Here is a 24,837-nt window from a genome sequence, read left to right as displayed (position 1 = left end):
GGTCTATTTCTCATTTTCTGAGGAACCTCCAAATTAATTTCCAGAGTGGTTATACCAGTTTGCAATCCCCACAGCAATGGAGGAGTGTTCCTCTTCCTCCACATCCTTGACAACATGTGTTGACTCCTGAAGTTTTTTTTTTCTTTTTTCTTTTTTTTTTAGGAGCTGGGGACCGAACCCAGGGCCTTGCGCTCTACCACTGAGCTAAATCCCCAACCCGACTCCTGAAGTTTTAATCTTAGCCATTCTGACTGGTGTGAGGAGGGATCTCAGGGTCATTTTGATTTGCACTTCTCTAATCACTAAGGACTTTGAACATTTTTAGGTGCTTCTCAGCCATTCAAGATTCCTCTATTATGACTTCTCGGTTTAGTTCTATACCCCATTTTTTTGATTGGTCTGTTTGGCTTTTTGGTGATAAGCTTTTTGAGTTCTTTATATATTTTAGATATTAGCCCTCTATCAGATGTGGGGTTAGTGAAGATTTTTTTTACAATCTGTGGATGCTGATTTGTCTTATTGACTATGTCCTTCACCTTACAGAAGACTTCCAGTTTCATGAGGTCCATTTATCAATTCCTGATCTTAGAGCGTGAACCATTAGAGTTCTGTTTAGGAAACTTCTGCCTGTGTCGATGAGTTCAAGGCTCTTTCCCACTTTTTCTATTAGATTCAGTGTATCTGGTTTTATGTTGAGGTTCTTGATCCACTTGGACTTGAGCTTTGTGCATGGTGACAAATATGTTATACTATAACAATGGGAAAGGTATATTGCAGGCAAAACCCCACCCCTCAGAGGTTCCATTTTGTGAAGATAGGGATTAATTTTAAAGGAAAAACCTAAACTGAAGGGTTTCTCCTGCTTCTTAAAAGTTACTGCCTAGGAAAGTTTCCAGTCCACCTGCCTCCATCTCCCCTCCCCCATGATGTCAGTACATCTGATACATCTGTAGCCCAAGGGAGCAGGCTATATTTAAGCTTGCAGAAGAACTTGGCCATATTGTTTACATGACACTGGTTTTAGAGTGTATAAGATTGAGTGGTGTCATTGCATGTTGCTGCACAGGTTGAAAGACCAATTGAAGCCAAGTAATACAGAGCATAGTCAGAGTTCCTGTAGGGAGGTCTTGAGAAGCCATTGTATGAAACAGGGAGGATAAAATCTGAGCTGCAGTGAAGATCTTATGGTTCTGGAGATACCAGCACAATTTCTCATGAAGAAAGCATCAGGAATGGAATATAGCCAGTCCAGAAGAGATTACATGTATGTTGAAAAGACAGCCAAGCTGAGGAGACATGCAGCTACCTAAGCCTTTGCAGCCTTAGTTGATTTAATCATGAGTTCTATTACTCAAGGCATATAAATACAGGATGTGGTGTTTTCATGCTGGGTTTTGATCTTATTTTGGTTTGACTATTTGCTGCTTAGCTCCGATTCTTTTCTTTTGAAATAAGAATATTTACAGCACACCATTAGAAGCATGTAAATTATTTTTCAGTTTATAGGAGTTAACAAGTAGACTTTAGACTTTCAATTATTTGAAGTATTAGACTACAGGGGCTTTTGTAGTTGGGTGGAATGGAATTTACATTATAACATGATCATCAGGTTATGGAGACCAAAGGTAGAAAGATATGATTTAAAAGTATTGTATTTGGGTACCAAGTTGTCTAGGTGTAGAATTTCAATGATTAGTGCTAATTATCTATTTAATGGAGTTTAGAATCACTTAAGAGCCAAACCCTCTGGCCATGGCTTGTGGCATCTTGCTTATATAATTTAATGTGGGATGATCCATTTTGACTATTTCCCAAGTGATAGAAAATAAAGAAAGCAACTGAACACTCTAAACTGTTTATTATTCTTTGTTTAACTATAGATACAATGTTACCAGTTGCTTCAAGCTCTTGCTATCTGGATGATGAATTCTCCCTTGAACTGTGAAACAGAATAAACCTTTTCTCTCTTATGTTGTCTTTATCAGAGTGTTTTATTACAGCAACAGAAAAAGAAACTAAGACATTAAGTCTCCATAAACATGGGAAGAATAGCTGTTTCTACCCTTCTTTGTCTGATGGATCTCTACAATGGCCCAGCCCCAGGACATGTGTACTGTAGGGACATACAGTTTAAGCCTGAATCATAATGAACTGCATGCAACAGGAGCCTTGATATGCTGTTGAGACAGTGTACTTTCTAGTGGTTGTGAGATAAAGGTATGATCCAGTTCTGCATCAACCTGGGTTAGCCATTATAATAGTACTCCAGATCCCTTTGACATAGAAGAAAGCAATGCCACTTTTAACAGGAGGGCAGATCAAGGCAATAAGCTCTGGCCAAAGAAACTATCAAATAAAAACTAAACAAACCAAGTAGTCCAGTCTGTCACATTTCTAATCTACCCAGAATTACCTGTATCTTTTAGAAGTCTAGGCTCACAGATTTACCCCAGCAGTAAGTATCCCATAGCAGTATGAGGCGTGGCCCCATCACCAGTGATATGCTGATATTAATGGGTAGTAGGCTCACATTGTGACAAAATCTGGTGGCATTGATGGTCATAGATGTGGCATAGGAATTTAGGCCTGAACCATGTACTGGGATAATGTGAAAGCAGCTCTGAATCCCACAGTTCCTGTCCAAAGGCTGGTAAAAGTAGACGAGACAATTGTGAATAGGCAAACCCAGGGCATCTTTGTCTTGATGAAGCACCCTTTCTAGGTCACTCCTCTTGCCCATTCTAAACATGCTATTTGTAGATTTAGGATAAAAGCATGAATTGGAACATTCTGTAGTGCTGGGAAAATGACAAAACACCAATAGCAAAATCCCAGAAAGTTTGGCAATGAAATAGTGAAAATGACATGGGAAAAATAGCCTGTCTAGAATTTCCAGCAAGGCAAGCACTTAACAGGGGAGCTAGTGGAGATTGGAATTAATATGTGACCATTCAATGTTCAAATGACATTAAATGTCAACAAGCAACAAAGGTTTCATGAAAGGTAAGGTGCAATGATCCTAGCATTTAAGAGAATGAGGCAGGAGAACAAGTTAGAGGTCAGCCATGACCACCCAGGAAAACCCTATATCAAAAATACAAACTAACAAAGGCATTTCAAGTAATATGACTGTTTGGTTTCAGACCCTGGGACAAGAGGCTGAGGTGTATATCATACATACCAAACCTTGTCCCTAACTCCAAACTTTCCAACTCTGAGGCTGGGCTGCCCTTCCTCCAGAGGATCTTCCACAAATAATCCAGACATTTTGGACTGTATCTCTGTCTCTCTCTGTCTCTCTCTGTCTCTGTCTCTCTCTCTCTGTGTCTCCTTTTTGCTGTGTGCGTATTCTTTCTTTCTTTCTTTCTTTCTTTCTTTCTTTCTTTCTTTCTTTCTTTCTTTCTTTCTTTCTCCCCATGGTGACTCCCCTGGCCTCCTTCCTTGGGACCAGTGAACTCACCCAAGAGCAGCTTCCCAATAAACCTGCATTTAATGTAATCTAATCTGGTTTATAATGGTTCATTTCACCGGCAGAAAAATAATTTATCAATGACCACATCTTAAATGGAAAATACTGCGTTAGACAAAGGAGCAAAATAGACTTTTCATAAAAGAAGAAATTTAAATAAAATAAAGTGTAAATGTCAAATGTTCAATATCATTAGCTGGGGGCAAATGCAAATCAAAACTGTAATTATATAGCATCTTGCTTTAATTAGAATAGTTATAAAATATAACAAATTCCAGTGAATATGCAGAGAAAGAAACTAAGATACTATGTTTATCTGAAAGCATGAAGCAGGTATTTAGAAGCTGATCTTGCTGAAAAGCATTGTTTCATCTCTCTCTCTCTCTCTCTCTCTCTCTCTTATTTTGACTGGAAAATCTTTTGTCTCATCTCTTAGACACACAAGGTAAGTAAATGTATAACAGAGTTCAGTATCTCTACCTTTATTTTGTACCTGTCTCCTTTACTTTGGGTATCTTGTTTACTTCTGCAAATTGTTATATTTATCATTAAAGGAGTATTTGTATCTTGGATTCCAAAGAGTGAAACTTCAGAGGATATCTTTTCTCTACCTCCTCCCCACGAAGGAAATTATCCATGAGGGCAAGGTTGTAAATTAGCCCTGAGGGGAAGACTGTAACCTGGAAAGAGAAGAAACCATCACCTATGAGCCATTTTGTCCTCCCGTGTAGTAAGGATTTTTTTTTTGCAGGCTGAAAAGGAGATGAAGGAGAGACCACACCCAGACCCAGACTGCATAATTATGCTACCTTTAAATAAAGCTTCCAGTTCTCTTTTGTGGTCACACATCTCTCTGCTTTTCAGCAGTTCTTAGTTCTTTTAAGTGGAATATTAGAAACAAAAGGCTAAGTTTAGCTTGTTGGGGCTGCTGGAGCCCAGGTGTCTCTTCCAAAATCTATGTTACAAGTCTAGTACTAGTCTTGCTGTGGTTAAATCAAAGGTATAGGAGAAACTAAAAGATCATCCATCAGTCCAGAGCCTCTAAATCTTCTTTGATATTAGTGGAGACTTGAGTGCTTGGGAGACAAATCTGAGGTTAAACCACATCAGTTCCAGCATTGGAAAGAGCCTGGGGGAACATCTGCCACCCCCAACCCCAAAGAATGTAAAGTTCTAAAGCAATTAGACTCTAGCTCCAAGAAATTCCTTTTCCCAAGGTCAGGCATTTAGACAAAAGCTACCAGCCCTTCAGGGGCTTGAAGAAAAGTGTCTACTTCCAAAAAAGGGAGTTGTTTTCCTTATCTCTAGCAAGGGGACATCACGTGACTCTCAATTAACATGACTGGTGCCTATTAGCTTGTCAAGGTCAATGCTAATGTCTAGGATCTCTTAGTTCCTGCTAACAACCCCCACCCCAGTTTACAAGCTTCCTTTCTCCAGGTCCGGATTTAACCCTGGGAATTTTTCCTGTTTCATCTCCTTTCATTCCCAAGAGACAACCATGGAGGTTTGAAATAAACTTTTCCCATTTTACCTACAGAGTAGGAGTGGTTATTTTGGTTTCTTTTCTGTGCCCATTTTCATTTAGCCAAGGTAACTAACAGTTTCAGGCAGCATAGTTATCACCTGTGTAGTTCTCACAGATGGGATTCTTGAATTATGTCATTGTTAGAAAACTACTGCTCAGTGCAGCAGACTAAGGTTTCAGCATGCAGTACCACTGGAAGCTGAATGTGCTTATGTATCACTGAGATTTAAGGTCTTTGCAGCTGTGAGACTTGGGCATGATCTAGCTCAGCCTTAGACTATGTGGCCAAGAGCCTGCTTTCAAAACTATCACCCAACTTCAACCTGAATAATATAGTGCAAGGCCCCATTAGTAGAGGGAAAGATCTGGTAGGATAAAGGAAAAAAAAGCCCACCTCTTTGAAACTTACTGATGATCAAACCAAACTTAACTGGTGGCTTGAATGAAAATGATCCCCCCCCCCTTAAAGTGTGAACTTGTTGAAGTGGTTGTGACTTTGGAAGAAGTGTCTCAGATGCTCAAGGCCTAGTGTCTCTTCTACTTCCTGCTGCCTGGATGGAGAACTCTGAGCTCTTTCTCCAGCACCATGTCTGCCTGTATCAGCACCATGTCTGCCTGTATGCTGTCATGCTTCCTGCCATAATGATAATGGACTAAACCTCTAAAGTGTAAGTCAGCCCCAATTAAATGTTTTCATTTATAAGAGTTGTGGTGGGCATGGTGCCTCTTCACAGCAACAAAAACCCTAAGACTCTAACAATGGGCATATTCTAATGGCCCCATCTCTATGCCTGCCTGTGAGTATAAACTGTGATACTTGGTATCACCCAAATGGTTCTAGTAATCTGGAAAGATATATAACCAGAATCCATGGATCCTCACTTTGAGCATCACTTTGTGCCTGGTTGCAGTCAGTAAGTCTTAGCCAAAAGTACCTTTCAGCCGGAAGTAAGCCATAATAGGTTAGCCACATTAACTAGCTCAATATTTTGCTAGTACTAGTAGGCTATGCAGTCAGGATGTGACACAACTTGGTGGCTTCTATGGGCACAGTCTTAAACTGGTTCTCAACCCACATCTTAGCAGATGCAACCACAATTGGTAACTGGATATGGCACCCAAGATGACCCTAGTCACAGGGAGAAATTCATGGGAGCAAAATTCTCAAGGTATTCTGGTTTTGTTTTGTTTTCTTTTGTTTTTGTTGTTTCCATCTACAGAGTATTTGAAATAAACTTGGACTTGGAGCACCCTCTAGTATCTTAAACAGAAAAAAAACATCAAGTAACAGCAGAACTTGGCGCCATCTGGTGGTGAAATCATGGAAGAAATTACAACCATGTAGTTTTCTGCAAAGAGTAATAAAGAAAGCTGATCTGGAAAGACACGGGTAAGTAATTTGTCCTTAGAAACCAAGGGCTGTTGTACAACAACAAGCACCAAGAACTATCAGGAAATGAATGACAATGATAATATTTATATTTTATTATATTGTGTGTGTGTGTGTGTGTGTGTGTGTGTGTGTGTGTGTGTGTGTGCGCGCGCGCCAGAAATAGATCAGGAAGTTTTCACTGTGGAAAGCTATAATAAGTAATATTTAAATGAGATTTTAAGGAAATTCAGTGGGTTTAAAGAACACATGGATGCATGTTTTAGTACACAGAAACATTAAGAAAGCATGAAAGCAAATGAAAATTGTAACTCTAGCTTCTAGCCTGTGTCTTCCTCTGGGGAAGATCACACGCTTTTCTGCTCCTTTGAACATCCACAGTCTGAAGGCCTCCTAGGAGTTCTGCTGCAGTCAGCGCAACAGATTGGCAGCTTGTCTGCCTCTCTAAAGACCCCGTAGTCTGAAGCTTCCCAGGAAGTCTGCTATAGCAAGGTTAACAGGCCTGCCAGGATACCTTCAGCAACCCAGGGACATAGGAGGCAGGCTCCAGACATCGACACCCAGGCCAGCTAACACCAGAGATAACCAGATGGTAAGAGGCAAGCACAAGACCATAAGCAACAGAAGCCAAAATATTTTTGGCACCATCAGAACCCATTTCCCCCACCCCAGCAAGCCCTGGATACACCAACACACCTGAAAATCAGGATGTTGACTTAAAATCCTATCTCATAAAGATAATAGAGAGAGTCCTTTAAGGAAGATATAAATAACTCACTGAAAGAAATACAGGAAAACACAGGTAAACAGGTAGAAGCACTTAAAGAGTAAACGCAAAAATCCCTTAAAGAAATACAGGAAAACACAGACAGGTGAAAGAATTGAACAAAGTGGTCCTAGACCTAAAAGTAGAAGTAAAAACAATAAAGAAAACACAAATGGAGGCAATCCTTGAAATCGAAAACCTAAGAAAGAGGTCAGGAATTACAAATGTAAGCATCATCAACAGAATACAAAAGATAGAAGAGAGAATCTCAAGTGTAGAAGGTACCTTAGAAAATATTAACACAAAGAAAATTCAAAACATAAAAAACTCCTAACCCAAAACATCCAGGAAATCTAGGAAACAAAAAAAAAAAGACCAAATCTAGGAATAATAGGGATAGAAGAGAGTGAAGATTCCCAGATCAAAGGACCAAATGCCAGCCCAGGCCACTATGCCCAGCAAAACTCTCAATCAACATAAATGGAGAAACCAAAATATTCCAGGACAAAACCAAATTCAAAACATACGATGTATCTACCAATGCAGCCCAACAGAGGATCCTAGAAGGAAAACTCAAAAGCAAGGAAGGGACTTACACCGAAGAAAAGACAAGATACTAAACAACAAAGTAAAAAGGAGAGAGCCACAAACATATAATGCCACCTCCAAAAACAAATATGACAGGAACCAGCAGTCTTCTGTCTTTAATATATCTCAATATTAATGGACTCAACTCACCTATAAAAAGACATAAACTATCAGACTGGATATGCAAACAAGATCCAACATTTTACTGCATACAAGAAACACACCTCAATAACAAAGACAGAACTATCTCAGAGTAAAGGTCCCAAGAAACAAGCTGAAGTTGCCATCCTAATATCTAATAAATTATATTTTAACCAAAGTTATCAAGTGTGATGAGGAATCACATTTCATATTCAAAGGGAAAATTCACCAAGAGATAGTCTCAGTTCTGAATATCTATGCCCCAAATGCAAGGGCACCCATATTCATAAAACTCTACTAAAGCTCAAAACTCACATTGAATCCCACACAATAGTGGAAGATTCAATACCCCACTCTCAATAATGGACAGGTCATTGAGACAAAAACTAAACAGAGACACAGTGAAACTAATAGAGGTTATGAACAAATGGATTTAACAGATATATACAGAATATTTCACCCTAAAACAAGAGTATGCCTTCTCTGAAGCACCTCATGATACCTTCTCCAAAATTGACCATATTGGTCACAAAACAACCTCAAGGTATACTCCAGAGCAATAGTGATAAAAAATAAACCTGCATGCTATTGGTACAGAAATAGACCTTTGTTGATCAATGGAAAAGAATTAAAGACCCAGAAATAAAACCACATACTTATGGACACTTGATCTTTGACAATGAAACCAAAAAAATATATACAATGGAAAAAAAGAAAGCATCTTCAAAAAATGGTGCTGGTCTAACTTGCAGTCTCTCTGCAGAAAAATGAAGATAGATACTTATTTGTCACTTTGCACAAAGCTCATGTCCAAGTGGATCAAGGGCCTCAAAATAAAACCAGATACACTGAATCTAATAGAAAAACAAGTGGAACAGAGTCTTGAACTCATTGGTGGTGGTGGTGGTGGTGGTGGTGGTGGTGGTGGTGGTGGTGGTGGTGGTGAGGTTTCCTAAACAGAACTCCAATGACTCAGGTTCTAAGATCAAGAATTGATAAATGGGACGTCATGATATTGAAAAGCTTCTGTAAGGCAAAGGACATACTCGATAGGACAAAATAGCAACCTACAGATTGGGTAAAAAAATCACCAACCCCACATCTGATAGAGGGCTAATATCCAAAATATATAAAGAACTCAAGAAGCTAACCCCCAAAAAACCAAACAACCCAATAAAAAATGGGTATAGAACTAAACAGAATTCACAACAGAATAATATCAAATGGTTGAGAAGCACATACGGAAATGTTCAAAGTCCTTAGTCATCAGGGAAATGCTAATCAAAACAAACCTGAAGATTCCACCTTACACCAATCAGAATGGTTAAGATCAAAAACTCAGGTGACAGTACATGTTGGCAAGAATTTGGAGAAAGAGGAACACTCCTCCATTACTGGTGGGAGTGCAGACTGGTACAACCACTCTGGAACTCAATCTGGAGGTTCTGCAGAAAATTTGAAATAGATCTACCTGAAGAATGAGCTGTATGACTGTTGGGCATAAACCGAAAACATGTCCCACCATGCTACAGGGGCACATGTTCCCCTATATTTATAGCTGCCTTATTTCTGGTAGCCAGAAACAACCCAGATGTCCCACAATGACACAATGGAAGAATGGATTCAGAAAATGTGGTTCATTTACACAATAGAATACTATTTAGCTATTAAGAACAAAGACATCATGAGCTTTGCAGACAAATGGATGGAGCTAGAAAATATCATCCCAAGTGAGGTAACTCAGAACCAAAAGGACATGCATGATATATACTCACTAGTAAGTGAATATTAGCCAAAAAAATTACAGAATCTAGGATGCAATCCATAGAACTCAAGAAGGCTAACAAGCCAAAGGGCCCAAGTGAGGCTGTCTTAATCTCACTTGGGGTGGGGGGAGAAGAAAGCAATCACGGGGGTGGAAGGGCCAGAGGGTGGGAGGGATCTGGGTTGGAGAGGGGACAGGGAAGGGAAAAGGGGAACATGATTAGGTATTGGTGGGGAACAGAACCGAAGCCCTGAGGGCCAGCAGAAAGAATGGAAACAGGCAACCTTGGGAGGTAGGAAGTAGAGGGACCCTATAGAATCTACCAGAGACCTAGGAAGTGAGAGATGCTCAGGACTCAAAGGGAGGGACCTGAGATGAAATGCCCAAGAGTGGGGAGAGGGAATTTGTAGAGTCTACCTCCAGTAGAAAGACAGGGCATCAAGTGGAGGGATCAGGTTGCCATTCCACACTCAAAAACACTGACCCAGAATTGTCCCTGTTTAAAAAAATCTGCAGGGACAAAAAAATGGAGAAGAGACTGAGAGAAAGGCAGTCCAGTGACCCACCCAAATTTGGATCCACCTCAAAGGAAGGCTTCAAGGCCTGACAGTATTACTGATGCTATGGGTGTGCTTACAGACAAGAGCCTACCGTGGCTGTCCTCAAAGAGGCCCAACAAGCAGCTGAAAGAGACAGATGAAGATACTTACACCCAACCAATGGAAAGAAGCCAGAGACGCCTATGATTGAATTCAGGAAAGAAGCTGAGGAGGAGGACGACCCCATAGGAAGACCAGCAGTCTCAACAAATGGAGATCTCTCAGATACTGAGCTACCAACCAGGTAGCAACACTAGCTGGTCCAAGGCCCCTGGCACACACATAACAGAGGACTGTCTGGCCTGACCTCATTGAGAGAAGAAACACCTAACCTTTGAAAAATTGGAGGTCCTAGGGAGTGAGGAGGTCTGGTGGGGTGGGGAAGTGGGAACATCCTCTTGGAGCAGGGGGAGAAGGAATGAGATAAGGAACTGTCACGGAGTCGGGGAGGGGGGAGATAATGACTGGACTATAAGAAAAGATTAAACAATGATGAAATTGTAACCCTAGAACTAAAAATACATGAAGCAAAACTGAAAACGTAATAGGATATATCAATAGCAGAAACAACTACTCAGAAGAATTAGTGTGCCCCAAAATAGGTTTATGAAAGTACACAGTCACAAAGAACTGCAGATCTTTTGCACTCTCTCCTTCTTCCCCCAGACACAATCCTTAGGGTGGTCCTAACCCTGCAACAGAACACCAGCCACAGTCCTCCCTCCCCTATCTCTACACTTACTACAGACTAGACTATGGATCCCACAGCTAATCTGATGGCATCTTCCAGTTGCCACCACCAGCAAGTACTCCCTGTCAATACATCAGCTGAGAAGGCCAGTAGAACAGGCAACAAACAGCCAACATACCCTCTGAAAATCCAAGAAGGAAACAGAAATAAAGGAAAAACACACTCCCAACAAAGACATACCAAGACCTAAAATCACCCCAAACCCAGGTGCTGAGATGCCACTATATAAGAATATAATGTATAATAGCCAGCACAATATGTCTCCACCAGAGACTATCTTACTACAGTAGACCCTGAATATTCCAACATAGTTAAAACACAAAAGAAAGATATTAAAGCCAGCTATATGAAAATGAGTGAGGTCCCTAAGGAGGAATATATTAGTCTAGAGTCACAGAACTTATGGAATATCTCTCTATAATGAGAGAATTTATTGTGATGACTTACAGTCCATAGTCCAACTAACCCAACAATGGGCAGCTGTGAATGGGAAGTCCAAAAATCTAGTAGTTACTCAGTCCCATGAGGCTAGTTGTTTCAGCTGGTCTTCTGTAGAAGTAGGTTCCAACAGACGTGCTGACAAGTAAGTACAAGCAGTCAAAGAACAGTGAATCTTCCTTCTTCCAATGTCCTTATGTAGGTCTTTAGCAGAATGTGTGGCCCAGATTAAAGGTATGTACTACCATACCTGGATCTGGGACTTGTTTTGTCCCAGGCTTACCTTGAACTCAGAGATCTCCTTGTCTCAGTCTCCTGGGCTTAAATGTGTGTACTACCTTGCCTGGGCCTAAGCTTTTCATAGCCACTATGCCAAGATCTCCATGCCAAGATCCAGGTCAGAAACTTGGATCTTCCAGCCTCAAGATCTGGATCACAGGTGAGCCCTCCAATTCTGGATTGTAGTTCATTCCAGATATAGTCAAGGTGACAACCAGGAATAGCCATTACAAGGCAACAAATAAATTCCTCAAAGAAAGTCAGGAAAACACAATTTGAGGAAATGAATAAATCTCATAAAGAAAGAAAGGAAAAAAACATGCAAACAGTTAAAGAAAATGAATAAAACTGTTCAAGACCTGAAAATGGAAATAGAATCAATAAAGGAAACACAAACAGAGGGAATTTTGGAAATGAAAAATTTAGAAACATGAATAAAACTACAGAGACAAGCTTTACCAACAAAATAAAAGAAATGGAAGGGAGAAACTCTGACGCTGAAGATATGATAGAAAAAATTGAAACCTCAGCCAATGAAAATTTTAAATTTAAAAAAATCACCCTGTCACAAGGAAATGTGGAATACTATGAAAAGACAAAATCTAAGAAAAATAGGAATGTAGGAAGAAGAAACCCAGGTCAAAGACACAGAAAATATATTCAACAAAATCATAGAAGAAAATTTTCCTAACCAGAGGGACATGCCTATCAAGGTATAAGATGCATACAAATAGATTGAACCAGAAAAGAAAGTCCCTTTCCACATAATAATCAAAACACTAAATGTACAGAATCAAGTAAAGGCATTAAAAGCAGCAAGGGAAAGAAGTCCAAGTTACATATAATAGCAGACTTATTGCAATTGCACCTGACTTCTCAACAGAGACTCAGAAAGCCAGAAGGGTCTGGGTAGATGTTTTTGCAGACTCTAAGAAACCACAGGTGCCACTCCAGACTACAATATCCAGCAAAACTTTCATTCACCATAGATGGAAAAGTGAGATAAGCCATGGCAAAATCAAAATGTATTCACAAATCTAACCCTATAGAAGGTATTAGAAGGAAAGAGACCAAGCACACAGACAAGTGAGTCTATGGGGGATATATCTATTCAAACCACCATACCCTTCTAATATACAAATGGCAAACTATCTGAGAAAGAAATCAGGGAAACAACACCCTTCACAAAAGCATCACAAATTTAAAATACATTGAAGTAACTAAGCAAGTGAACGACTTCCTTGATAAAAACTTCCAAGTCTTTGAGGAAAGAAATTGAAGATCATCTCAGAAGATAGAAAAATATCCCATGACCATAGAACAGTATGATTAACATAGTAAAAATGGCCACTCTATCAAAAGCAATCTACAAATTTAACACAATCCCCATCAAAATTCTAACACTATTAATTTCAGACCTTGAAAGGACAAACATCAACTTCTTATGGAAAAACAAAACACCCTGGGAAGCTAAAACAACCCTGAATAATAAAATAACTGCTGGAGGTATCACCATGCCTGGTTTCAAGTTGTACTACAGAGTTATAGCAATAAAAACTTGCATGGTTTTGGCATAAAACATATCACTTTGATCATTGGAATAGAATTAAATACCCAGACATAAATTCACACATCTACGGACACTTGATTTTTGACAAAGAAGCTGAAACAATACAATGGAAAAAAGAATCATCCACAAATGGTGCTGGTCTAATGAATGCCTGCAAATAGAATAATATAAATAGACCCAACTCATCACCCTGCACAAATCTCGTATCCAAGTGGATCAAAGACCTCAAAATAAAACCAGATTCTCTGAACCTGATAGAATAGAAAGTAGGGAATACTCTTGAACTCATTGGTACAGGAGACAACTTCCTGAACAGAACACCATAGCTCAGGTACTAAGATCAACAATTAATAAACGGGACCTCATGAAACTGAAAAGCTTCTGCAAGGCAAAGGACATTGTCAATTGAACAAAGCAGCAGCCTATAGAATGGGCAAAGATTTTTACTGCCTCCACATATGATAGAGGACTAATATCCAAAATATACAGAGAATTCAAGAAATTAGATATCAAAACTCCACAAATAATTCAATTAAAAGTGGGGTACATTCTCAATAGAGGAGTCTCTAATACCCAGAAACACTTAAATAACTGTTCAACATCCTTAGCCATCAGAGAAATCAAATTAAAGAGACTTTGTAATTCTGTTTTACACTTGTCAGGATGGCTAAGAGAAAAGAAAATACAAGTGACACCTCATGATGGTAAGGATGTGAAGCAAGGGGAATAGTTCACTGCTAGTGGGAGTGAAAACTTGTACAGCCACTTTGGCAAACAATATGGCAGTTTCTGAGAAAGTTGGAGATCAGTCTAACTCAAGACCCAACTAGACCCCTCCCAAGCATATTTCCAAAGGATACTCCACTGTACCACAAGGACACTTGCTTGTCTGTTTGTAACAGCTTTATTCACAATAACCAGAAACTAGAAACAACCTAGATGGCTCTCAGCTGAAGAATGTATAAAGAAAATACGGTATGTTTACACAATGGACTATTATTCAGCTGTTAATAAAATGACATCATGAAATTTGAAGACAAATGGATGGAATTAAAAAAAATCATCTGAGAGAGATAACCTAGACCCAAAAGAAAAATATGGTATATATCCATTTATGCATAAATATTAGCTCTTTTAATCTTTGATTTTCATTTATTCCTTCACCTTACAAACATTTTCTCAAAAAATTGGGAATGGTTCTACCTCAAGACATTGCTATACCACTCCTGGGCATATACCCAAAAGATGCTCCAACATCCCACAAGGACACTTCCTCAACTGTGTTCATAGCAGCCTTATTTGTAATAGCCAGAAACTAGAAAAACTAGATGTTCCTCAACTGAAGAATAGATAAAGAAAATGTGGTATATTTATACGGTGGAATACTACTCAGTTATTAAAAACATGAGATTTGCAGGCAAATGGATGGACCTTGAAAATATCACCCTGAGTGAGATAACTCAGACCCAGAAAGACATGCATGGTATATACTCTTATAAGTGGATATTATCCATAAAGCACAAAATAATGATGCAACAGTCCACGGACCCAAAGAAACTAAACAAAACTTAAGGCTCAAGGGAGGATGCCTGAATCTCACAAAGAAGAGGAAACAAAATAGACATCAGAAGTTGATGGATGGAGGGAATTGGGTGGAAGCAGGTGTGCGAAGGGGAACAAGGGTGCAGATAATAAATGATAACCAAACTTCAACTCACAGACCCAGAGAGGTCAGGTAAAGAGGAGGACTTCTAGAGGGATATATGGATCCCCTAGAAATAGGAGACAATAGATTTTGCAGATGGACTGGGAGAGGGAGGCATCATGTATGTGTAGGGGTTGGCATGGAGGAAGACAGTGAAGGAAAAGACAGCTGGAATTTGGGGTGCATTTTGGGGTGTATGGAAACTTGGTGCCATGGAAATTTCCTAAAATTTATGAGGGTGACCCTAGTGAGGACCACTAGTAATACAGGATACAGAATCTGAACTGGCCATCTTCTGTAACCAGACAAGGCTTCAGGGATTGCATTCTACCGAGGTTTTGGCTGTGGGGGTCCCATGAAGACTCCCTAACACCATGGGCTGATGCTAGGACAGAGAGTTGCTCCCTAAAAACTGAAAGTAGGACTCAGTTGCCAAGGACAAGATCCACAGAGCTCACTGAGCGTAGAGAGGTTTAGCTGGTCCCTGCATGGAGCCTTAACTCCTACATTCTAGTCCTGTTGGTACGGAAAGACACTCTGTAGGCAACCAAAGGAGAAAATCAGTCACCAAACCAGCCACAAAAACTTTGACCTACAATCATTCTGGCCTGCAAAGATGTACTGGGGCAACAGTGGGGCAGAATTTGTGGGAGAGGTCAAATAATGGTTTAACTTGAGGCCCTGTCACCAGATGTAACCCATATCCAACACTGCTTGGAGGGTCAGGAACTGGAGAATGGGTAACCCAGAGACCTAGGGTAGAACCAAACATGACTGGCAAAACAACAACAAACAAAAACCAAGGAAGTAATTCCTAATGGTATTCTGCTATACTTTATAGATCAATGTCTTGTGTAGTTGTTACCAAAAAGGCTTCCTCTGGTAGAGATGAGAGCAGATTCAGAGACCCACAGATAGACATTATGCAGAGAAAAAACAAAACTAAATTGAAAGTTTTCATTGGGTTCTCCCCTCAGATAATGGGGAACCATATGGTGTAGGATGATGTCATTATGCAGGTAAAAGCAGGTACAAGATAGAACAAGGATGAGAAGGAAGGATGGGCGGGAGAAAAGTTTTAGAGAGGAGGAGGAGACTGGAGCAAGGAAAGGGAGAAGAGCAGCTGAGAGAACATGGAGGCAGATGTTAAGATTCCTCTCTACACATTTACAGGTTGTTATGAATATTCTTTTTTTTTTCTTTTCTATTTTTCAGAGCTGGGGACCGAACCCAGGGCCTTGCGCTTGCTAGGTAAGCGCTCTACCACTGAGCTAAATCCTCAACCCCTGTTATGAATATTCTTAAGGGGTGGATGTGTACAGGGCTTTGTATGTCTAGGTGGGCAAATTATATCTTATCAATTGGATCGGAGGTTATTGTGTTGTGGTTTCTTTCATGTGGTGATTTAATTGAATTCAAGAGAGTTTTTGGTGGCTGGGGACATTGGGCCGCCACAGAATTGGGATGTGTATGTCTAGAATGGTGGCAACCTGCCTTGGGAACTAGATGGGTAGAGAGATTGTCGCCAGGCTCAGAGAGTAGCCATCAGCAGTGTGATATGGGATAGAGCAAAGGGGATGAGACGCTTTGCTGACTGAGATGAAGATATCTGCCAGGTACCTTGGGGCACTATGATGTCAGTTCTAGTGAGGGTTAAAAGACAGTTTTATTTTAATTTTACAGCAACAATATGGAACAGGAGAAGGAAAGGCAGTAGGATTTAGAGGACATGGAGGACACTAGAGGAACATAGCCAACTGACTCCACCAAATGGCTCAAGTAAATTTATAGACTGAAACAACAAGCATGAGGTCTGAATCAGTCTGCACAAGGTCCTCTGTACATATGTTATGTCTGTTAGATTGATGTTCTGTGAGACTCCTAACAGTGGCAGCAAGTGTGTCTCTGACTTTTGCCTGCTTTGGGAACTCTCTTCCTCCTATTGGATTGAATTGCCTCTTCCATCCTTGATATGAGAGCTTTTGCGTTGTTTTATTGTATCTTATTTTGTTGTGTTTGGTTGGTTTCTATTGGCAGTTTGCTCCTTTCTGAAGGGAACCAGGGTCGGGGATGGATCTGAGGAAGAGAAGAGGTGGGGGTGTAGTAGGAGGAATGCAGAAAGGGTAACCTGTGGTCGAGATGTATTATATGAGAGAAGAATCTATTTCTGATAAATAAAAAAATTAAAAAAAGAAAAGAAAATCTGTAATAAATAGGGGGAAAGAATGAATAGAATTGATGAAGCATTAATGGAACTTTTCAGGTAATGTGAGGAAAAAACTAATAAATGAGTTCTTGATGTATCAGAGCTACTTGAAAGGGTTAAAGGTTTAGACAGCCATTAAGAGAAGTAATTGTAGAGACACACCTGGGAAACCAGAAGAGTCTACACTCGGCCCACATCTCTGACTCCAGAGGAAAACACCAAATGCCATCTGGAACCCTGGTGCACGGAAGCTCCTGGAAAGGGCGGCGCAGATCTTCCTGGTTGCTGCCGCCACAGAGAGCTCATAAGCAACACCCACGAGCAAACTTGAACCTCAGGACTGCAGTTAAGACCAACTTTTCTGCTGGAAGCAACCTGCCTGGTGAACTCAAGACACAGGCCCACAGGAACAGCTGAAGACCTGTAGAGAGGAAAAACTACATGCCTGAAATCAGAACATTCTGTCCCCATAACTGGCTGAAAGAAAACAGGAAAACAGGTCTACAGCACTCCTGACACACAGGCTTATAGGACAGTCTAGCCACTGTCAGAAATAGCAGAACAAAGTAACACTAGAGATAATCTGGTGGTGAGAGGCAAGCGCAGGAACCCAAGCAACAGAAACCAAGACTACATGGCATCATCGGAGCCCAATTCTCCCACCAAAGCAAACACGGAATATCCAAACACACCAGAAAAGCAAGATCTAGTTTCAAAATCATATTTGATCATGATGCTGGAGGACTTCAAGAAAGACATGAAGAACTCCCTTAGAGAAACACAGAAAAACATAAATAAACAAGTATAAGCCTACAGAGAGGAATCACAAATATCCCTGAAAGAATTCCAGGACAACAGAAATAAACAAGTAGAAGCCTATAGAGAGGAATCACAAAAATCCCTGGAAGACTTCCAGGAAAACACAATCAAACAATTGAAGGAATTAAAAATGGAAATAGAAGCAATCAAGAAAGAACACATGGAAACAACCCTGGATATAGAAAACCAAAGGAAGAGACAAGGAGCCGTAGATACAAGCATCACCAACAGAATACAAGAGATGGAAGAGAGAATCTCAGGAGCAGAAGATTCCATAGAAATCATCGACTCAACAGTCAAAGATAATGTAAAGCAGAAAAAGCTACTGGTCCAAAACATACAGGAAATCCAAGACTCAATGAGAAGATCAAACCTAAGGATAATAGGTATAGAAGAGAGTAAAGACTCCCAGCTCAAAGGACCAGTATATATCTTCAACAAAATCATAGAAGAAAACTTCCCTAACCTAAAGAAAGTGATACCCATAGGCATACAAGAAGCCTACAGAACTCCACATAGATTGGACCAGAAAAGAAACACCTCCCAACACATAATAGTCAAAACACCAAATGCACAAAATAAAGAAAGAATGTTAAAAGCAGTAAGGGAAAAAGGTCAAGAAACATATAAAGGCAGACCTATCAGAATCACACCAGACTTTTCGCCAGAGACTATGAAAGCCGGAAGATCCTGGACAGATGTCATACAGACCCTAAGAGAACACAAATGCCAGCCCAGGTTACTGTATCCTACAAAACTCTCAATTAACAAAAATGGAGAAACCAAGATATTCCATGACAAAAACAAATTTACACAATATCTTTCTACAAATCCAGCACTAGGATAATAAATGGTAAAGCCCAACAAAAGGAGGCAAGCTACACCTTAGACAAAGCAAGAAACTAATCGTCTTGGCAACAAAACAAAGAGAAGAAAAGCACACAAACATAACCTCACATCCAAATATGAATATAACAGGAAGCAATAATCACTATTCCTTAATATCTCTCAACATCAATGGTCTCAACTCCCCAATAAAAAGACATAGAATAACAAACTGGATACGCAACGAGGACCCTGCATTCTGCTGCCTACAGGAAACACACCTCAGAGACAAAGACAGACACTACCTCAGAGTGAGAGGCTGGAAATCAACTTTCCAAGCAAATGGTCAGAAGAAGCAAGCTGGAGTAGCCATTCTAATATCAAATAAAATTAATTTTCAACTAAAAGTCATCAAAAAAGATAAGGAAGGACACTTCATATTCATCAAAGGAAAAATCCACCAAGATGAACTCTCAATCTTAAATATCTATGATCCAAATACAAGGGCACCTACATACGTAAAAGAAACCTTACTAAATCTCAAAACACACATTGCACCTCACACAGTAATAATAGGAGATTTCAACACCCCACTCTCATCAATGGACAGATCATGGAAACACGAGTTAAACAGAGATGTGGACAGACTAAGAGAAGTCATGAACCAAATGGACTTAACAGATATATTTTTTTGGTTCCTTTTTCGGAGCTGGGGACCGAACCCAGGGCCTTGCGCTTCCTAGGCAAGCGCTCTACCACTGAGCTAAATCCCCAACCCCGACTTAACAGATATTTATAGAACATTCTATCCTAAAGCAAAAGGATATACCTTCTTCTCAGCTCCTCACGGTACTTTCTCCAAAATTGACCAAATAATTGGTCAAAAAACGGGCCTCAACAGGTACAGAAAGATAGAAATAATCCCATGCATGCTATCAGACCACCACGGCCTAAAGCTGGTCTTCAATAACAATAAGGGAAGAACGCCCACATATATGTGGAAGTTGAACAATGCTCTCCTCAATGATAACCTGGTCAAGGAAGAAATAAAGAAAGAAATTAAAGACTTCTTAGAACTTAATGAAAATGAAGGTACAACATACCCAAACTTATGGGACATAATGAAAGCTGTGTTAAGAGGAAAACTCATAGCTCTGAGTGCCTGCAGAAAGAAACAGGAGAGAGCATATGTCAGCAGCTTAACAGCACACCTAAAAGCTCTAGAACAAAAAGAAGCAAATACACCCAGGAGGAGTAGAAGACAGGAAAAAAATCAAACTCAGGGCTGAAACCAGCCAAGTAGAAAGAAAACGGACCATAGAAAGAATCAACAGAACCAAAAGATGGTTCTTTGAGAAAATCAACAAGATAGATAAACCCTTAGCCAGACTAATGAGAGGACACAGACAGTGCGTCCAAATTAACAAAATCAGAAATGAAAAGGGAGACATAACAACAGATTCAGAGGAAATTCAAAAAATCATCAGATCTTACTATAAAAGCCTATATTCAACAAAACTTGAAAATCTGCAGGAAATGGACAATATCCTAGACAGATACCAGGTACCGAGGTTAAATCAGGAACAGATAAACCATTTAAACAACCCCAAAACTCCTAAGGAAATAGAAGCAGTCATTAAAGGTCTCCCAACCAAAAAGAGCCCAGGTCCAGACAGGTTTAGTGCAGAATTCTATCAGACCTTCATAGAAGACCTCATACCAATACTATCCAAACTATTCCACAAAATTGAAACAGATGGAGTGCTACCGAATTCCTTTTACGAAGCCACAATTACTCTTATACCTAAACCACACAAAGACCCAACAAAGAAAGAGAACTTCAGACCAATTTCCCTTATGAATATCGACGCAAAAATACTCAATAAAATTCTGGCAAACCGAATCCAAGAGCACATCAAAACAATCATCCACCATGATCAAGTAAACTTCATCCCAGGCATGCAGGGATGGTTTAATATACGGAAAACCATCAACGTGATCCATTATATAAACAAACTGAAAGAACAAAACCACATGATCATTTCATTAGACGCTGAGAAAGCATTTGACAAAATTCAACACCCCTTCATGATAAAAGTCCTGGAAAGAATAGGAATTCAAGGCCCATACCTAAACATAGTAAAAGCCATATACAGCAAACCAGTTGCTAACATTAAACTAAATGGAGAGAAACTTGAAGCAATCCCACTAAAATCAGGGACTAGACAAGGCTGCCCACTCTCTCCCTACTTATTCAATATAGTTCTTGAAGTTCTAGTCAGAGCAATCAGACAACAAAAGGAGGTCAAGGGGATACAGATCGGAAAAGAAGAAGTCAAAATATCACTATTTGCAGATGATATGATAGTATATTTAAGTGATCCCAAAAGTTCCACCAGAGAACTACTAAAGCTGATAAACAACTTCAGCAAAGTGGCTGGGTATAAAATTAACTCAAATAAATCAGTTGCCTTCCTCTATACAAAAGAGAAACAAGCCGAGAAAGAAATTAGGGAAACCACACCCTTCATAAAAGACCCAAACAATATAAAGTACCTCGGAGTGACTTTAACCAAGCAAGTAAAAGATCTGTACAATAAGAACTTCAAGCCTCTGAAGAAAGAAATTGAAGAAGACCTCAGAAAATGAAAAGATCTCCCATGCTCATGGATTGGCTGGATTAATATAGCAAAAATGGCCACTTTACCAAAACCGATCTACAGATTCAATGCAATCCCCATCAAAATACCAGTCCAATTCCTCAAAGAGTTAGACAGAACAATTTGGAAATTCATCTGGAACAACAAAAAACCAAGGATAGCTAAAACTATCCTCAACAATAAAAGTACTTGTGGGGGAATCACTATCCCTGAACTCAAGCAATATTACAGAACAATAGTGATAAAAACTCCATGGCATTGGTACAGAGACTGACAGATAGACCAATGGAACAGAATTGAAGACCTAGAAATGAACGCACACACCTATGGGCACCTGATTTTTGACAAAGGAGCCAAAACCATTCAATGGAAAAAAGATAGCATTTTCAGCAAATGGTGCTGGTTCAACTGGAGGTCAACATGTAGAAGAATGCAAATCGATCCAGGCTTATCACCCTGTACAAAGCTTAAGTCCAAGTGGATCAAGGACCTCCACATCAAACCAGATACACTCAAACTAATAGAAGAAAAACTAGGGCAGCATCTCGAACACATGGGCACTGGAAAAAATTTCCTGAACAAAACACCAATGGCTTATGCTCTAAGATCAAGAATCGACAAATGGGATCTCATAAAACTGCAAAGCTTCTGTAAGGCAAAGAACACTGTGGTTAGGACAAAGAGCAACCAACAGATTGGGAAAAGATCTTTACCAATCCTACAACAGATAGAGGCCTTATATCCAAAATATACAAAGAACTCAAGAAGTTAGACTGCAGGGAGACAAATAACCCTATTAAAAAATGGAGTTCAGAGCTAAACAAAGAATTCACAGCTGAGGAATGCCGAATGGCTGAGAAACACCTAAAGAAATGTTCAACATCTTTAGTCATAAGGGAAATGCAAATCAAAACAACCCTGAGATTTCACCTCACACCAGTGCGATTGGCTAAGATCAAAAACTCAGGTGACAGCAGATGCTGGCGAGGATGTGGAGAAAGAGGAACACTCCTCCATTGTTGGTGGGATTGCAGACTGGTAAAACCATTCTGGAAATCAGTCTGGAGGTTCCTCAGAAAATTGGACATTGAACTGCCTGAGGATCCAGCTATACCTCTCTTGGGCATATACCCAAAAGATGCCTCAACATATAAAAGAGACACGTGCTCCACTATGTTCATCGCAGCCTTATTTATAATAGCCAGAAAATGGAAAGAACCCAGATGCCCTTCAACAGAGGAATGGATACAGAAAATGTGGTACATCTACACAATGGAATATTACTCAGCTATCAAAAACAACGAGTTTATGAAATTCGTAGGCAAATGGTTGGAACTGGAAAATATCATCCTGAGTGAGCTAACCCAATCATAGAAAGACATACATGGTATGCACTCATTGATAAGTGGCTATTAGCCCAAATGCTTGAATTACCCTAGATCCCTAGAACAAACGAAACTCAAGACAGATGATCAAAATGTGAATGCTTCACTCCTTCTTTAAAAGGGGAACAAGAATACCCTTGGCAGGGAAGAGAGAGGCAAAGATTAAAACAGACACAGAAGGAACACCCATTCAGAGCCTGTCCCACATGTGGCCCATGCATATACAGCCCCCCAATTAGACAAGATGGATGAAGCAAAGAAGTGCAGGCCGACAGGAGCCGGATGTAGATTTCTCCTGAGAGACACAGCCAGAATACAGCAAATACAGAGGCAAATGTCAGCAGCAAACCACTGAATTGAGAATAGGACCCCCGTTGAAGGAATCAGAGAAAGAACTGGAAGAGCTTGAAGGGGCTCGAGACCCCTTATGAACAACAATGCCAAGCAACCAGAGCTTCCAGGGACTAAGCTACTACCCAAAGACTATACATGGACTGACCCTGGACTCTGACCTCATAGGTAGCAATGAATATCCTAGTAAGATCACCAGTGGAAGGGGAAGCCCTTGGTACTGCTAAGACTGAACCCCCAGTGAACGTGATTGTTGGGGGGAGGGCGGCAATGGGGGCAGGGTGGGGAGGGGAACACCCATAAAGAAGGGGAGGGGGGGGCTGGGGATTTAGCTCAGTGGTAGAGCGCTTACCTAGGAAGCGCAAGGCCCTGGGTTTGGTCCCCAGCTCCAAAAAAAAAAAAAAAAAAAAAAAAAAAAAAAAAAAAAAAAAAGAACCAAGAAGGGGAGGGGGAGGGATTAGGGGGATGTTTGCCTGGAAACCGGGAAAGGGAATAACATTGGAAATGTAAATAAGAAATACTCAAGTTAATAAAAAAAATTTTAAAAAAGGTTCGGGAAACTGTCATATTGAAATTATGAAAATGTATACTAATTAAACTTAAGAATTATCCTTTTAGTTATACTTCATCTTCATAATATAGTTTTAATAGTTATAAAATTTATAATTTTTCCTTTACTATTGATAATTGGTACTACAACTTTGTTAATTTTTGCTAAATTTTGCCTTATTATTGCCCTGAATTTCTTTTTCAAAGGGATGAAGAGAATATTTTCTAAATTATTTTAAAACAATTTATTCCATTTTGCTATTTCAATAAACTAACATTTTAGCTTATTTCCCTCTCTTCCTTTCAATAATAATATTTTAACAGTTTCACATTTCCCACCTAGAGAGAGTTGGTCTCCCAGAAGTGCTGTCACTCTTAAGTTCACAGATGAGACTAACACTTTTGTTCCAATAACTGGATAAAGAGGGACCCTCCAGGAGACCACAGGGCACAGGAACCAGGGGAAAATTGGAGACAGGATCCTTCATGTTTCCATCAGCACACCAGAGATAACCCAGTGACACAGCACTACACACCCAAATCCTGCCCTGAGAGACCTATTCTTGCAGGAGTGCTGACATACCTAAAATCACAAACACACATGCTTACAGGTGGGACAGTCCCCAGTCAGAGACAGCAAGACCAACTAACAGTAGAGATGACCAGATGGCAAGGCAATAATAAGGACCTAAGCAACAGAAACCAAGATTACTTGGAATCATCAGAATCCAGTTCTCTCACTACATCAAGTCCTAGACACCCCAAGAAATCCAAAAAGCAAGATTCTGATTTCAAATCACATCTCATGATGCTGATAGAGGACTTTACGGAGGTTAATAATGACTCTCTATAAGGAGAATACAGGTAAACAGGTAGAAGCCCTTAAAGATGAAATAAAAAAATTCCTTAAAGAATTACAAGAAAACATAACCAAGCAGGTCAAGGTATTAAACAAAACCACCCAGGAACTAAAAATGGAAATAGAAACAATAAGGAATCACTAAGGGAAACAACCCTGGAAATAGAAAACCTAGGAAACCTAGGTGCAAGCAT

The sequence above is a fragment of the Rattus norvegicus genome, chromosome X, assembly GCF_036323735.1.
Source record: "Rattus norvegicus strain BN/NHsdMcwi chromosome X, GRCr8, whole genome shotgun sequence".
Classification (NCBI taxonomy): Eukaryota; Metazoa; Chordata; class Mammalia; order Rodentia; family Muridae; genus Rattus; species Rattus norvegicus.
The sequence above is the reverse complement of the archived record's forward strand: the minus strand, read 5'-3'. Positions refer to the sequence as shown.